This window comes from Phasianus colchicus, chromosome 1 (genome assembly GCF_987193195.1).
Source record: "Phasianus colchicus chromosome 1, bPhaCol1.hap1.1, whole genome shotgun sequence".
In the NCBI taxonomy this organism is placed as follows: Eukaryota; Metazoa; Chordata; class Aves; order Galliformes; family Phasianidae; genus Phasianus; species Phasianus colchicus.
In genome coordinates this window covers 87871830-87886795 of record NC_143436.1, presented here as the reverse complement: position 1 = coordinate 87886795, position 14966 = coordinate 87871830, and the positions used below count along the sequence as shown (strand labels likewise).

Sequence of the window (14966 nt, the reverse complement as noted above, 5' to 3'; positions counted from 1 at the left end):
CTTAATAGAATACCACTAAGAGCCTCTTGTTTTTTTCTTTTTTGGAGTACTTTTTTTTGCATCAAACCATCTTACTTAAAACAAAAAAAAAAAAAAAATCAACATATATAACCTTAACTTGCCTCTGACTCAGGGGGAGCATATTCACTCAATTATCAGTACTGATCAGTTCTTAGGAAGATAGCCTCCTTTCCTGGAAAGTGTGACCTATAGTTCTTAACATCTTATTTCTATATCTAATGTCTCTAAATGCTCTGATTGTTTGTCAGGAAGCAGCAGCAACAGCAAAAAACAAAGCATCTTGATCCCCTGTAATTCTGAAAAAACATTTCTACCAGGCCATGGAAAAGCAACTCCAGGAAACATGTTTCACAGAATCAGAAGGATAGGGAAACACTGTCAAAAAATGAAGTTCAGAAGCTCCAGTGACCAGTTACCAGTGGTCTGATTTCCACAGCTGTTAAGCTCTCTTCACTCTGCCAGAGATCCTAGGTGCTAAATAGGTCTAAGAAAAAAAGAGGCCAGGAGAAAAAACAAGTACCAATTCCAGTCAGTCCTGCAAGTATCAGCACTGCTATCCTAGGAACATGAGCTGCACAGTCAGTCCACTAAAACATGGAACAGTGACCCTACCCGAGCATTTAAAGCAGCAATAATACCCTGCAACAACTCTGTAGTATTTAACTAACAGGATGAGGTGTTTTATTTTTCACCCCACTGGAAAAGAGTCAGATGGGTTTCACTAGGACTAATGACCTCAGAGTTCATCCCGAAAGGATCAAAAGGAAGAGTGGGGAAAGAGGTAACCAAGGGCAGGTACAACAGAACTACATAAAATTGAGTACACCATGCAGAAAGACAAAATGGTTATCAGCTTCCAAATGAAAAGATATGGAGAGGGAAGAGGTACAGCATCAAGAGAAACTTGGGGGTACAAGTAGAGCACAAGCTGGCATTTCTTGAAATAACAGGAAGCTTTAAACTACAGAGCTCTCTGCTCCAGAACATCACAGATAAATTTTCATAGGTCAGAAAGAGTCTGGATGGAGTTATGGAAGAAAAATCTACTGAGGGCTGTTAAATACAAATCACTGTTTGCGGATGCCCCTGTGTCACAAATTGTTCTGTCCAGGAGAGCATTCCGAGAAAATATTGCCAAGTACTAGACCTGCTCCCAAACCCTTTAAAAACATTATTGGCCATTATCAGAGATGAGATACTAGACTCCACGGTCTGTCTGATCTTGTAAGATCATTCATGTGAGAATAGACTCTTTGGGGCATGGGTCCAGGCCATTAACAAACTGCAGTTAAGGTATAGTGACATAGGAACAAGTAACCCCCAGCTCTGTATGACAGAACTAACAGCACTGATGAAGATTAGTTACTAAACAAAAAAAAATAACATCACCAAAGAGATTCATACTCAATTAGTATCAGTAAAGCTGAACCATCAATCTTTTACAAAACATCTCATCCATTCTAAATATTATCACTCCTTTTAGCAATATGATGAGACAGGGATGAAAAAAGGAAGTACAAAGAACAGATGGAATATGAGAGAGGACATGCCTCACCTGTTAACACTGAACTAGCCAGTAAAAGGGGAAAGCATAGTCTGATTAGAAGAAAAAAATACACCTATGGTCTAAAAAACCTCCTGATAGCAGTGGGGAAAAAAAAGAAAATCAGAAAAAATCAGGAATAAGAAAAATGCAATAGTTTTCGGATCATGCACCTAAACTCTGCTCCAAAAAAGTCAAAATGTATGGAGTCTCCTTAAAAACATTTGCTTGTATTTCAAAACATCTAATTCATTAACTCATTTTGGAAGCGTACCAACTATTTACTATGCATTAGACACATCTAATCATTCCAAGAGTGACAGGTCTAAAATGATAAAGAACATTGTTAATGTTATCGTGATGATCTATTCTTGCTGCTTCTCACATTTTTTCCTCCTTCATCATACAGCGATGATACAGACAAGACAAGGTACTATTGTAAATCATACAACTACGAAACATTGTTTTCCCTCAGTTCTTTTTAACCTTTACCAAGTAGGGAATAATAGTACAAAAAAGTTTTTAAAAGCCACATTTTAATCTGTTAACTTCCTAGTTTGGGTTTTTAATGCAAGAAGTTTAGGACCAAACAGGGTAGTCTTCAAATGTGAATATTACAAAAGGTAAGTTCTAAAATGTACACGAACACTTGAACATGTACTGCAGTACACAGATCCAAGGAGCATCTCGTCTTTATTTGGCTGTCCTTAGAAAGTAAACCTTTGCTCTGAGAGGAATAAAAGTCTGTAGCGCTGAACTCAATATTTGCTGTTAACTTGTTAACACACCCCAGCTCTTTTCTTTGCTGTTTTCATATTGGACTGGGATTTTATTCTTTAGTTATGACAAAGAACTCCTTGATCACTTGCTATGAACTCTTAGTCCAAACAAATTCAGGCAATTGATAGGAAACAAATGGAGCCTGGCTACTCAAAAGAGCATAAATCAGTTTTGCTGGCTAGCATGAAGCCAAAGGAAATGTGGTTTTAATACATTTATATGATTATTTCCCTGCAATAGAAGAATGGACTTAATTATCTAAGTCTTTTCCAGTTCTACATTCCTATGCCCTAAAGTTAGCATATGGATGACCAAATTCACTCTGAAACCATAGAACTGCAGAAAGCTTATCCGAGACCATCCTTCTTGTTGCTTCTTTCAATAGCTTTATTTTTTTCGTTCTTACTTCACAAACACCATTAACCTGCTTCTTTATAGGGTAGCAACACTTACGATATTTGCCTTGACTTTACAAACACAAAGTAAATCATGCAAAGTCTGAGCAGTGCATACTGTGCCATTCCCAGTATTTCCAGAATAACCTATCTGAGAAAAATAAGGATGACATCGTCATAAACTCTCAACTGGTCACCTTTCAATGTATGCAATTACTATATTTCAAAGAAAACAAGTTATTACTGAACACACTGATGCTGCTAGCCTTGAAGCAGAATAGATTTTTTTTCTTGGAAGTTAACAAATATACATACAGACATACACACATGTAGGACAGTCAAAACACACATATGAATTAAAGTGTTTTTTTTTTTTTAATACCAGGTTTACCAGATTTATTTAAATAAGGTGAAAAAGAAATTACATGCAAGACAAATAAAGAATAGCACAGATGTTCCTTTAATCACTGAAAAAAATAAAATTAAAAAATCAACCCACAGACAAAAAAAAAATCAATTAGCAGATAACAGGCCAGAATTTGACCACAGAATGCAGCAGTCTCTTCTATTTCCTCTCCAACCGAAGCAAGAACAAAACAACTCAAATGCCTCCACTTTGTCACTGTGTGTGTCACAACCTCTGGCATGACCAAAGCTATCCTCCACCCATGTGTGATGATAGCAAGGTTTTGGGAACTGAACTAGCAAGTAGTGATGTTTTCACAGTACATTTTCCCTCTTTCCAGTGATCTGCAACCCAGGGACCTCCTGGACTGAGTCCAGTATTATCAAATATCTGCACTGAGTCAAAGTTATTTCTTGAAATCATCCGATCATTTCTGTAGCCATGCAAATTATGGACTCCTACGGCTTGAAGTTTGTGCTGTGTAAGGAAGTGCCTCTTATTTGCTTTGTCATCTGTATTTGTATTTGCTGTTGTGGCTCTCTGAGACACTGAGCAATCACTCCTCATTCACCATTCCCGCACCTCTCATAGTAAAGCATTACACCTTCAGACATCTCAAAGTCCTGATACCCAATTACCACCATCAAAAGTTCAGGTATGCAAGCTTGCCCAAAGCGGCACTACAGCAGCAGGTGACAACAGGAAAAACACTGTCTGTGGAGGAGTCCTAGCATTGAGCTAGGCTTCCCATTATCACCTTTCCCAACTTCTACACTGAGATTTCATTTCACTTGCATCCATGGATGCCAGTCCATCCTAAGATGAAGATCTCAGTCAGAACTGCAGTGGTTGGGGATACAGCAAAATCATAGAATAAAGAAGTTGGAAAGGACTTACAAAATCATCTAGTCAAACTGTCCTCCCACTAAGTTTGGTTTTTATGGTGGTTTTAATTTTGAACTAGTGGTTTTAATTAGAGTGCAACTTACGCTCTAAATACAGGCTTACCTTCTAATGTAATGTTCATTACAGCCCTGCCCAACCTTTGTTTTCCTCCAATAGAGTACCCATTTACTGAGGAGTGGGAACAGTATAAATACTAAAGCGCATCTCTAACTTTTGTTTTGCTGTACCGAAACATGATGCATCTCTTGATGAAATACAGGGTCACTATGACTGTTTTCTATGCCAGTCATTTTCAGAGAAGAGCCAGCAGCTCCCAGAACACTTGTGCTCTTCAGCATCTCATTGCTACAAAGAACTGGAGAAGAGTACAAAGTATTAAAAAAAGCTTTAACAGGTAACAGTCAGAAAAAATATATATTATTTTCTATGTTTAAAAGATGAGACTTTTAGACATCAGAAATCTCTCTTCTTTCCAAGAGATAGAACATACTTCTGGCTCCCTTGCCTTGTTACAACTGCTTCCAGCACAAGCTGCAGAGGAGCTTTTTCTCCTATCTCCCTACCTCAGGTACCACTGTCTATACAAAGAGCCAGAGGAAGCCTCAACTGCACACCAGCTGCACATAGCTCGTTTTCAGCTTATAGAGGACTACGTTGCAAAAGCAAACAACCTCATGCTATTTACTAATCAGCATAAGCAAGATGCACCCCTCAGTGTAATGTAATACCTAGCAAAGAGCTGGCATATGCAATGGCATTTATCTTCATCTAGCCATGAGGACAACATTTCATAGAATCATAGAATTGCTCAGGTTGGAAAAGACCTTAAAGATCATCAAGTCCAACCAAACCTAACCATACTACCCTAACTCTAACAACCCACCACTAAATCATGTCCCTGAGCACCACATTCAAACAGTTTTTAAACACATCCAGGGATGGTGACTCAACCACCTCCCTGGGGAGCCTATTACAGTGCTTAACAACCCTTTCTGTAAAGAAGTGTTTCCTGATATCCAACCTAAACTTACCCTGGCACAACTTGAGGCCATTTCCCCTCATCCTGTCACCAGTGAGAAGAGACCAGCCCTGCTCTCACTGTAAGCACCTTTCAGATATTGGAAGAGAGCAATAACGTCTCCCCTCAGCCTCATTTTCCCCAGACTAAACAGACCCAGTTCCTTCAGTCTCTCTTCATAGGGCATATTCTCCAACCCCTTCACAAGCCTTGTTGCCCTTCTTTGGACCTGCTCCAGCACCTCAAAGTCCTTTCTGTACCCAAAACTGAACACTGTACTCAAGGTGAGGCCTCACCAGTGCCAAGTACAGGGGAAGCATTACTTCCTTTAGTCCTGCTCACTATGGCATCCTGGCTTGTAACAGGGATGCTATTGGTCTTGTCCCTTTTTGCCCATTTCCCATCACTGCTTTTTCTCACCTTCCTTAAGGTCTCAAATCACCGAAGTCACATTTGATTCATTTCAAAAGACCCTGAAGCAAACAGAACGGACTCGATCTTTGAGCACCCAATTGAGACAGGTAAGCAGAACCAGACAGAATGAGAGCCAACCAAAGGGAAAGACTATGCTGAACCAATACCCGTGTCACATTTTCCCTTCTGAAAAGATTCATTACTCCTTTCCCCTTACTTAGCAGAAGGTGTGTAATCTGGGATGCTGTTCAATTGTGTCTGACTGAAAATAAGGAAACAAACTAACATTTCATGCTTGTGCAAGTGCTTCTGCCAGCACTTGGACCATAGCCAACACACCAGGGCAAGTTTGCAGAGGGTTACAGAAAATCACGGGCCTCAGAACACAAGCTTTTAGGTGTGAATGTTGCATACTGAATTATGATGTGCAGCTGCACAGAAAAACGGTGCAGAAAAATTGAATTTCTTTGAAAATTACTTGTTTATTCCTTCCCTGCATTCCCAAAAAGGGAATTTCCTACATTCCATTAATATTCAGCTCCTTGAGAAAAATTATGTACATAAGAAAGATGAATGTTACACAGTCATTCTTCTATGTTTTCTTGCTTTGGGGGAAAAATCCAGTCTTCAAGAAAAAGGAATTCTCATTCTCATTTTAACATTAGAATACATAGGCAACATTATTGTTTGAACTATATCTACAGATCTATATGAGAAATTTTCCCAAACCTCTCTATTGTTTTTCCCCCTTTTTTCAGGGTTTATAAACAGAAAATAATTATTTTTCCTATTATTTCTAGCATAATGGCTTTCAGGACTGATGTTGGATGGAAAGAATTGCTAACCAGTCACACACAAAGTATAGCGTGGTTATCAAATGCTTTGGGAGACCAACAATAGAAGGCTTTCCACTTTGGAGTCCCTCAGGTTTGAACCTGCCCTACGTACAGGGCACACTTTAGCGAAGCAGAAGCATTGCAATACATTTCAACATGGGGGGAAAAAAGGATAGGAAATAGTAGTTGATCTATGCAGAAGTAATGGCCAGAAAGCCTGGATAGATTTGGATAGAATCAGAGTCAGAATTTAAATGTTTAATAGAAAGATAACAAACTTAACAATTCAGCATTCAAATAACTATTATTTGAAAATTAATCTCTGCAAATAAGAGTACCTTCTAGAGTAAAGGATAATGAGAGTATACTCAAAGGAAGGCTGGGTTTAGAGAGTGAATCAGTAAGGCCAGGTGACAGGAGGGCAGACTGCTCCAGTAAGAACTCGAGAGGTGATGTACATGGCCCACACTGACTTCGATTCAGAAGAAAAAAAGTAAGAATACCAGTGCAAAGCATATAAAGATATATGCATGCATAGTTGCCCTTCTGATGGGCCAATGAATTTAAGATCAATATATCACAGTGGTATTACATGTATTGGAAGAAGCACCACAGATACAGTACAGCAACTATGAACTGGAGACTGAAGATTACTGTGCTTCTGAAAAAAGCAAATTTGGCACAGTGTACAGCACATGCTCCAGATCTTAAGAGAAACAAGAGGACCATAAACCACTGCTGCTTGCTTACAAAGCCCAGACTTCATTGGGAAGCAAAGGCTTCTCTGATTCAGATGTTCAGCATAGTAAGGGTTTCTCAAAGCAAGGAGTACCTCACATGCATGGAAGGCGGGGAGTAAGAAACTTTGTCCTCTGAAGTTTCAGGAGGACATTTCTGCTTATAGTACCAGTCTAGAACTATACTGTTAGAGAATTTAACCTTCTAGAGAATCACAGAATTGTTTGAGTTGGAAGAGATCATTAAATGTTATCTAGTCCAACTCCCTTGCCATAAACAGGGAGACCTACAGCTAGATCAGGTTGCTCAGAGACCCATCCAGCCTTACCTTTAATGCCTCCAGGAACAGGGCTTCCACCACATCTATGGACAACCTGTTCCAGTGCCTCACCACCCATATTATACAAACCTCTTTCCTCTTATCCAGTCCAAATATCCCCTCTTTTAGTTTGAAACCATCTCCCTTGGCCTATCAGAACACATCCGGCTCAAGAATCTGCCCCCTTCCTTCTTAAAACCCCCTTTAGATACTGGCAGGTGTCCTCAGAGCCTTCTCTTCTCTCGGAAGAACCACCCCAGCTGGTCAAAATAAAATCAAATAGAGCTCAAGACAGTATTAGTGTAATATGTAGTTAGGTATATTAAATTTAAAGGAAAAAAAAAAGTCATTCCTTTACTATACAAGCGAGATGAGTATTTTTCAGTACAGGATGCTAAGCCTGGTTTTCCAAAGCATTGTAGCTCATGGCCATGTCAGTCAGCAAATTTAAGTAGTTTGACACTACTGACCTAGACTGCAGCATCAGGAAAAGGGTTACAAATTAGAATTGGAGTCCAGCAAGAGTGTTTAAAAGGCTGGAGATATCCATATTGATCAGAGGATGATTGCAATTCTCAAACATATACACCTTGCCACATTGCAACTCAGGCAGAGTCCAGCAATTCAAGGAAATGTCATTAAATGCATCTCCATGATAGTGCCTCTCCTAACAAATGTACTATATACCTACTACAGCAAAGTTAGAGGACAAGTGCCATTTGGGGAGTGAAGATTCCTGTGTTTTAGTACTAGTGTTTTTCTTATGGGGATTTTTGTTGTTGTTGTCTACGTATAAGACATGAAATATTCCAAAGCTATATAAAAAGACAAAAATAATGCTTTAAGACTATAAAAGACTTGTGAGAAATAGAGTAAGGTTAAGCAACCATGGGATGCACAGCTATTATTGAAGTGCAGGTTGAAGAATATTCTAAAATAGATTAGACATCAGTATTTTGAGGAAGAAGACAGACACTAGAAGCGATGAAAAAGGCACCTTGCTGTATAGTAGGGCTCTTTCCATCCAATACTTAGATGGAGCCCAAATATCTTGTAATACTTAAATGTCTTGTAATTTTGCAAATACCACTAACACACAAAAGAAATGACCTTTAATTCAAATGTTACATGCTGGTAGGAAAGAGGATCAAGAAGAGGTTTCTCACATTCAAAACATACTGTTTAAAAAAGATACATTCACTGAAATATACCTAGTGTGAATCATTTTTACCAAATAGTTGGGAAATCCAACTAAGCATCTCAACAGTTTATAAATTCGGGCTGATTTTCACTAGATATTTCAGTTGAAGTCAAAACAGATAGATTGGCCTAACCCAAATTCACTGGGTTTGGTGTTTTGTTTCTTTGGGTTGGATTTTGTGTGTGTGTGTGTGTGTGTGTGTGTGTGTGTGTGTGTGTGCGCGCGCGCGCGCACGTGTACGCAATTCATTTCAAGATCAACATCTTATTCTCATTCAGATCAAGAAAAATCCCAAATATCCAAAATAGGTATGTGAAATGGAAGCAATTCCCTACTGACAGAAGATAGAACGTGTCTCTGGTGACTGAAATCCATTCATTTTGATTTTCAACTGTCAAGGTCTTCTTTGTTGGCACTTTTGACTTCAAATGGAATTTAAAATTTGCCGGCTTGCACAGGGCTATTTCTCTCCAGAAGACAGAATCACACAGAACCAGGGAAAGAGGCTGGTATATCTTTTATAGAAACATAATTACATTAGAAGTTCCCAGAAGCATTAAGAGTTGTATTTAAACAGACTTCTCTCCTCCCTCTCTACAGCTTTCCTGGGGCCTACCTGGGTTTATACATTTCAGATTTCTTGACAGAAGAGATATATATATTTATAGCTCTTTTGTTATAGTTCAAGTTCAGGAGATCATCATACAACATCACAAGGGAGAATTATAAGGTCTTAGGACTTCTGGCCCTTCTCCCCGGCCCGGCAGAACTGCTCTGAACAATACACATAAGACAACCCCTACTCCCAAAGCCATGGTTGCAGGAAAAGTATGGTAAGAAAACATTTTATCTGCACTTAGATGGGTGTTGGCGTACACCCCAAGTTTTACATGCAGTAAGCAGAGAACAGAGGCATTTATTCTAGTCTCCTGTCACTCTGTCCTTTAGTAATCATTATTATAATGACTATTCTCTCAGATCCTACCAACAGCAGGCAGGAGCCCAAATCTCCAATCAGTTTTGCCTTAGGCTGTGAAGGAGGGAATATGGAAGTACAACTGTTGTTAGAAAACAGAAACAGCCTAAAAGAGTCAATTTCTCCTTCTAAAAAGCTCATTCTGTGCAAGCCTCACTGAACTTGCAACAAAATTGAAATGCAGGCTTTTTTCTTTTTTCCCCCTTCCAAAGCCACAGCCAGCCCCAGATAGCAAAGGAAGAATCTGTCCTGCACCTGGCCTTAGCAATACAGCCAGATATGACAGTAAGTAACTGGAGAATCATTTGCATGGGTGATTTAAGTAACAACATAACTGTTTTTTGGGGATCAGGTGATACCAGCAGGGTGGCAGGAAGGAGCATAAAAGGCATAATGAGAGCTAGAAACAGAATCCAAGAGATGAGGAGAATGACTTACTGAGGTTTCTAGGCACTCATCTCTGCAGTTGCTCTTTCCCAATTAAAAAAAAGTAAAATACATTAAAATTCAAACCAGTCATCTTGCCTTCAGCAGCACATTCTCAGAAAGTATTCTAGAACAGCTATCTAAAAGGAAGCAAAATAATTTATATATAGACAGTGGAACCACTTTATCCATGTTTTCCACAAAGACAGAGTGACAGTCAATACCTTAGAGTCATTCCTCAAAAAAGCAAATATTTTCCAGAGCCCGGTCTACGTCTTCACCAAAATATACCATAAAAGTTGTTTCCTATCTCTGCTACATTATCATCAGTTGCTCGGAGCCTCAGCTGCTTAAAAGAAAAACCTGCCCTTTACACTACAGGCAGAGTTATTGCAAATCTATCCTAAGAAGCACAAAGTTGGAGAAGAACAGAAGTACATACACATGAAAGGAAAAAAAATCCAATTTCCTCATTAAAACCAATATTAAACAGTAATTACCACTTTATAAAGTTCTGTCACTGTAGGGAAGTCTCAGCATGCTCTGCCTAGCAGAAGTAAATTCATACCTTAAACAGATTCTCATCTCCAACACATATATGGACAGGATTTTATTTTCAAATTTGTCTTCTCTCTCTCTGTTTTAGATTCAGGCCTGGAATAAGCCAGAATTTCTCCTTCCAAAAGTATCAGGAAGTCAAGTCAGCAAGTACCCAAATACAACTACACCCCTATGCAGCATTTTAACCATTTGGTAGAAAAGCAGAAAGCTTCCAAAGGATGTGATGGGCATTAGCTAGCTGTCACTCAAGTAGGCCTCAGGTAGGAAATTAATAACTATATTGTCTGTTCAAGAATGTGAGGCACAATCAGTCTTGATCCTACCAAATATTAAAGACTTGTCATTTGCTGTCCACCTCTGGAGCAGCACATTTTTAAATCACACCAGAGTCAGAGGACACACTACAGATGACCTTCTGTGCCCTCCACCATCCCTTACCTTATAGGTAATGATAAAAACAAACTAACGCATCTTTAAAACTGAGTTCCTCTCCAATCAAAAACAAAACTCACAGCCAGACTTTGAGAAACTTGTGTTTGAGTTGTGAGAGGATACAGCTAAAAGTGATACTCCCCTGTGAAATGGGGAAAAGGTACTGATTAAGCTGAACACTTTCTGTATCTCACCACAGTGATGAAAGCCTTACATGGAATTTGTGTATAACCATAAGTACTTCTGCATGTCCCATAACTGAAGTCTTTTATTTATTCTTTGTAAAACGGGCAAATACACACCCACAGCTAGATATTTTCATCCTCTTCTTCCACTTGGTTTTATACAGCGCTTAAATGAGAATTCAATAACCTTCACATGGCCCTGTCATTCTGTAAGCAGTGCTTGTGAATTCTTCCACAACAAAGAAAAGGACTGTTTGGCTATTTAAGCTGGAAAAAAAAAAGAAAAGCCCTCAGCAGGCACTAGTTCAAAACAGTGGGAGAAATTGCCAGATACTTTGTTCACAAAGTTACCTAATCTTTTTATAAAGCACCTCAAGAACAACTGTTATACTCCTCTTAAAGTCCCCTCCTTTGTGCTTGCTCGGTTTTTACAATATTGCTCAGATTTACTTCATTTCAGAGCTGCTTTCTATGAACACACAAATTCGAAACAAATATTTCTTCAGCTTTAGCAGTAAATATTGTCACTGCTTTCTGGAGTGAACTGCAAAACAGAATTTCAGTCTCCTTGTAATTCCAGTTGCAAAGGAAAAACTGAATGCCAGTATCCCTCTCACGCAGCCCCCCTTTGCTGAATGAAGCTTTTGGGAAACACCCGAGGGCCCAAACAGGAGAGCACTTGTTGGGCTTTTGCTTACAGCTCCAAGCTCCTATAAGCCAGACCCTCAGCTCAGCGGCATTGGGCTGCCAGCACTCATTCAGCCCACATTCTTGGCTTTCTGCTCCTTCCTGGTTCTGTTTCTATGGCATTTCCTCCTTTCCCTCCCACGCGCATCTACTCAAAATGATGTTAAATGAAAACCTTTGAGGTTGATGACAAGTTTGTGCTTTTTGATGAAGATGCCAGTTTTCCAGCTTCCATTTGTGCTCAGGAGGTGAACATCGCAATCAGTTTTAAGCAAAGGTTAAACTTCATATGTAATAATAGCATTATTGCTTACACTTCGATACATGCAAATCAATCTGAAGAAAAACTCCTTCCACCACATCCTGCCTTTGATTTCAATAATGGTGTTTCCGGGTTGTATATTTACTCAGCTACCAGATGAAGCCTCGCCGCTCAGAATTTCACCTTTATTAATAGCCAGTAATGAGTAAAGCACCTTGATGACAAGATGCTTAGATGTTTCACTAATATGAATCATAAGAAATACAGTTAACTTCTGACGTGACTAGAAAAGAGCGCTTCAGAGCTCTACTGAGCAAATGAGTATGCATCTACTGAATTCAGTAGAGCGCAAACTCCTTTTCTGTCTAGTTTTAACTACCTGAATTTAAGAGCCCTTGTAGAGATCTTTCATGCAGCAAAGAAAATACAATCGTCTCAATAAAGAGAATGAACTGAGCAGAGGGGCAGCGCTGAGCTCTGCTCTGTGTGACAGCGACAGGGCCCGAGGGAACGGCATGGAGCTGTGTCAGGGGAGGGCAGCTGGGGGTTAGGGACAGGGTCTGCACCAGAGGGTGGTGGGCACAGAACGGGCTGCCCAGGGCAGTGGGCATGGCCCCAAATGCCAGAGTTCTGGGAGCAGTTGGGTACCACTTTCAGACACAGGGTTTGGATTTTGGGTGGTATTGTGGGGAACCAGGAGTTGGACTCAATGATCCTTGTGGGTCCTTTCCAACTCAGGATAGTCAGTGATTCTATGAGCTGATTTATTTGGTCTGTGCAACTCTGAAATGCAACAATTGATAACTGAAATGATAGAGAAAAGCAGTGGTTTAGCTGGACTGACTGGGACCTTCCACCTCAGCTGGAAGTGTTGAGTATTGTCCCTGGCAATAAGTTTATCTTCTCACATACTGTCTTCTGTGCAACGGTATGCAACCAGTTAGTCAAAATACTGAATGGTAACCCCAAAATATGCCCAGCATCTGCCACTGCAGCCCATACAAAATGGGAATTCCTCTGCTATCCTCACAAGAGCATTATCCCACTATGTTGGTGAATCTGTTTAATCTGCTCTTTTACTCCCTATCTGGTTTTGAGGTTGGAAAATGGGCTCTGGAATTACTCCCCCGGGGACAGTGGCTGACCCCCACAACCAGACAGCCATCTGCAGAAATAAAACCTAGGAACAATAAGCTCATGCAATCCTGACCACCAAAACACACATCAAATATAAGCAATTCAAACCTAACTGGAATATCGGCCGAGGATCCATTGCATCACCTTGCTTTATGGTAAGGATTCTGCTGCACAGAACTGCAATAAATTTCTGATCTCTAATATGGGAAACATAAAACAACCTGGTATTATTCCCAGATCTTCATTCTAAAATGAAACACCATGCACACACATAGTCTGCCAGCCCAGCCATTGGGAAAAATGAATTAATTAATTAAGAGCCACCAAAGCTTGCCAAGCAAGTTTACCTCCGGGTGCTTCCTATGTGGCACAGGCGTTCCCCGCCAGCGGCTGCCCGTCCATTTCACATCCTGCCCCTTCCGCAGCCCCTACGCCGGGCCGAGGCGTGACACCGCCTGGCGGATACTCCCTGCTGAAGTTTCGGGTCTCACCCCTTTGCCACGGTTACCACCGGGACCCCTACCGCTCCGCTTCCAGCCCACCAGCGCACTCTCACGTCTCACTGCGGGGGACGGACGGGCGGCGGAGCCATACGGCAAGAACTGCTGTCGGCGCCAAAAGTGAAACTGGCCCGTACGGGGATCGAACCCGCGACCTTGGCGTTATTAGCACCACGCTCTAACCAACTGAGCTAACCGGCCCGCCTTGCAAGAAGTTTTCGGAAAGTTCCCTATCAGAGTTGGCGGCGACGTAATCTCGAAGCGTTGCTCCACAAAAGAGCAGCAGCAGCAGCCGGCCACCAGAACACATGCGCTTTCTGGGATCTCGATAACTAGCTCTGCTTTCTGGAACACGTCACCCTGAATTAAATCTAATTTATTCCGACATTCAACTGCAAGGCCAAGTTTAGAATACGAGAGCACCACTGAGAAATGAAAGGGCAGAAAAGGAAAATGCTCCAAAACAAGCTGCAGGATGGGGCTGTTCATAGGTCCTGAACATCCTCCTGATCATTGGGCAGAACAAGACTCACAGGTGCCAGAACAGCAGTGTTCCTTTTATGTGCTTCTGGCAAACAGACCGTTCAGTCTGCTTTTCTGTAAAAAAAGCCACCTAATTTTTTGGTCAGTTTCTTCACAGGGAAGATGAAGGGGAAATCGATTGACTCTAGCTTTTCCGCCCAGAATATCACTAGAAGTAGCTCAAAGCAGCATTGTATTGCCCTCTTATTCACAGCTGTCCACCATGATTTTGTAGTCAAATCTAGTTCAATTGTACACCCTTTGGCTCTGTTCTACTTTCTCCCAGCTTGAGTAAGCATTTGTCTTTTCCCTCCAACCTTAATCAGTCACATCCCATATACCTGCTCCTATTATTCTAAAACCTCCTTCCACACACAGAGCTGGCATCCTTCCTTTTTAGCAGAGTCTCTTTGGACTCTGCAGTACAGCTCTCCACACGCAAGCAAGAGATTTTGTGATTAGGCACTGACAGACAACATAACAGTCCGTGAGATCAATGCTGCCCCCACGAAGACAAACTTTTCTGATTGAACAGTAAACGTTAGTTTCCCTTCAGCATGCAGGATCCATTCCCACAAGCAAAGAAGGAAATGAGGCTGGAATGACAAACAGTTACCAGGCTATATATAGTGGATAGCTGTAACATGATGGAACTGACAGGTTGTACATGCAAAGTGCTGGCAAGTGCTTTTCAGCACCAC

The 14966-nt window shown here is 40.8% G+C and overlaps 1 protein-coding gene and 1 non-coding gene across 6 annotated transcripts in view; both read right to left on the bottom strand.

The window, feature by feature from the left end:
* Positions 1–13944, bottom strand: part of LOC149919821 (uncharacterized) — a 682202-nt gene extending 668258 nt beyond the window's left edge. For all 5 annotated transcript variants that reach the window (XR_016471781.1, XR_016471773.1, XR_016471770.1 and 2 more), the window contains exon 1: positions 13591–13944. The gene's annotated coding sequence lies outside the window, so the exon portion shown is untranslated. The remainder of the gene's footprint in view (positions 1–13590) is intronic.
* On the bottom strand, positions 13871–13944 carry TRNAI-AAU (transfer RNA isoleucine (anticodon AAU)). Its single transcript has one exon. It is a non-coding gene; the product is annotated as a tRNA-Ile (tRNA).
* Positions 13945–14966: the final 1022 nt, after the last annotated feature.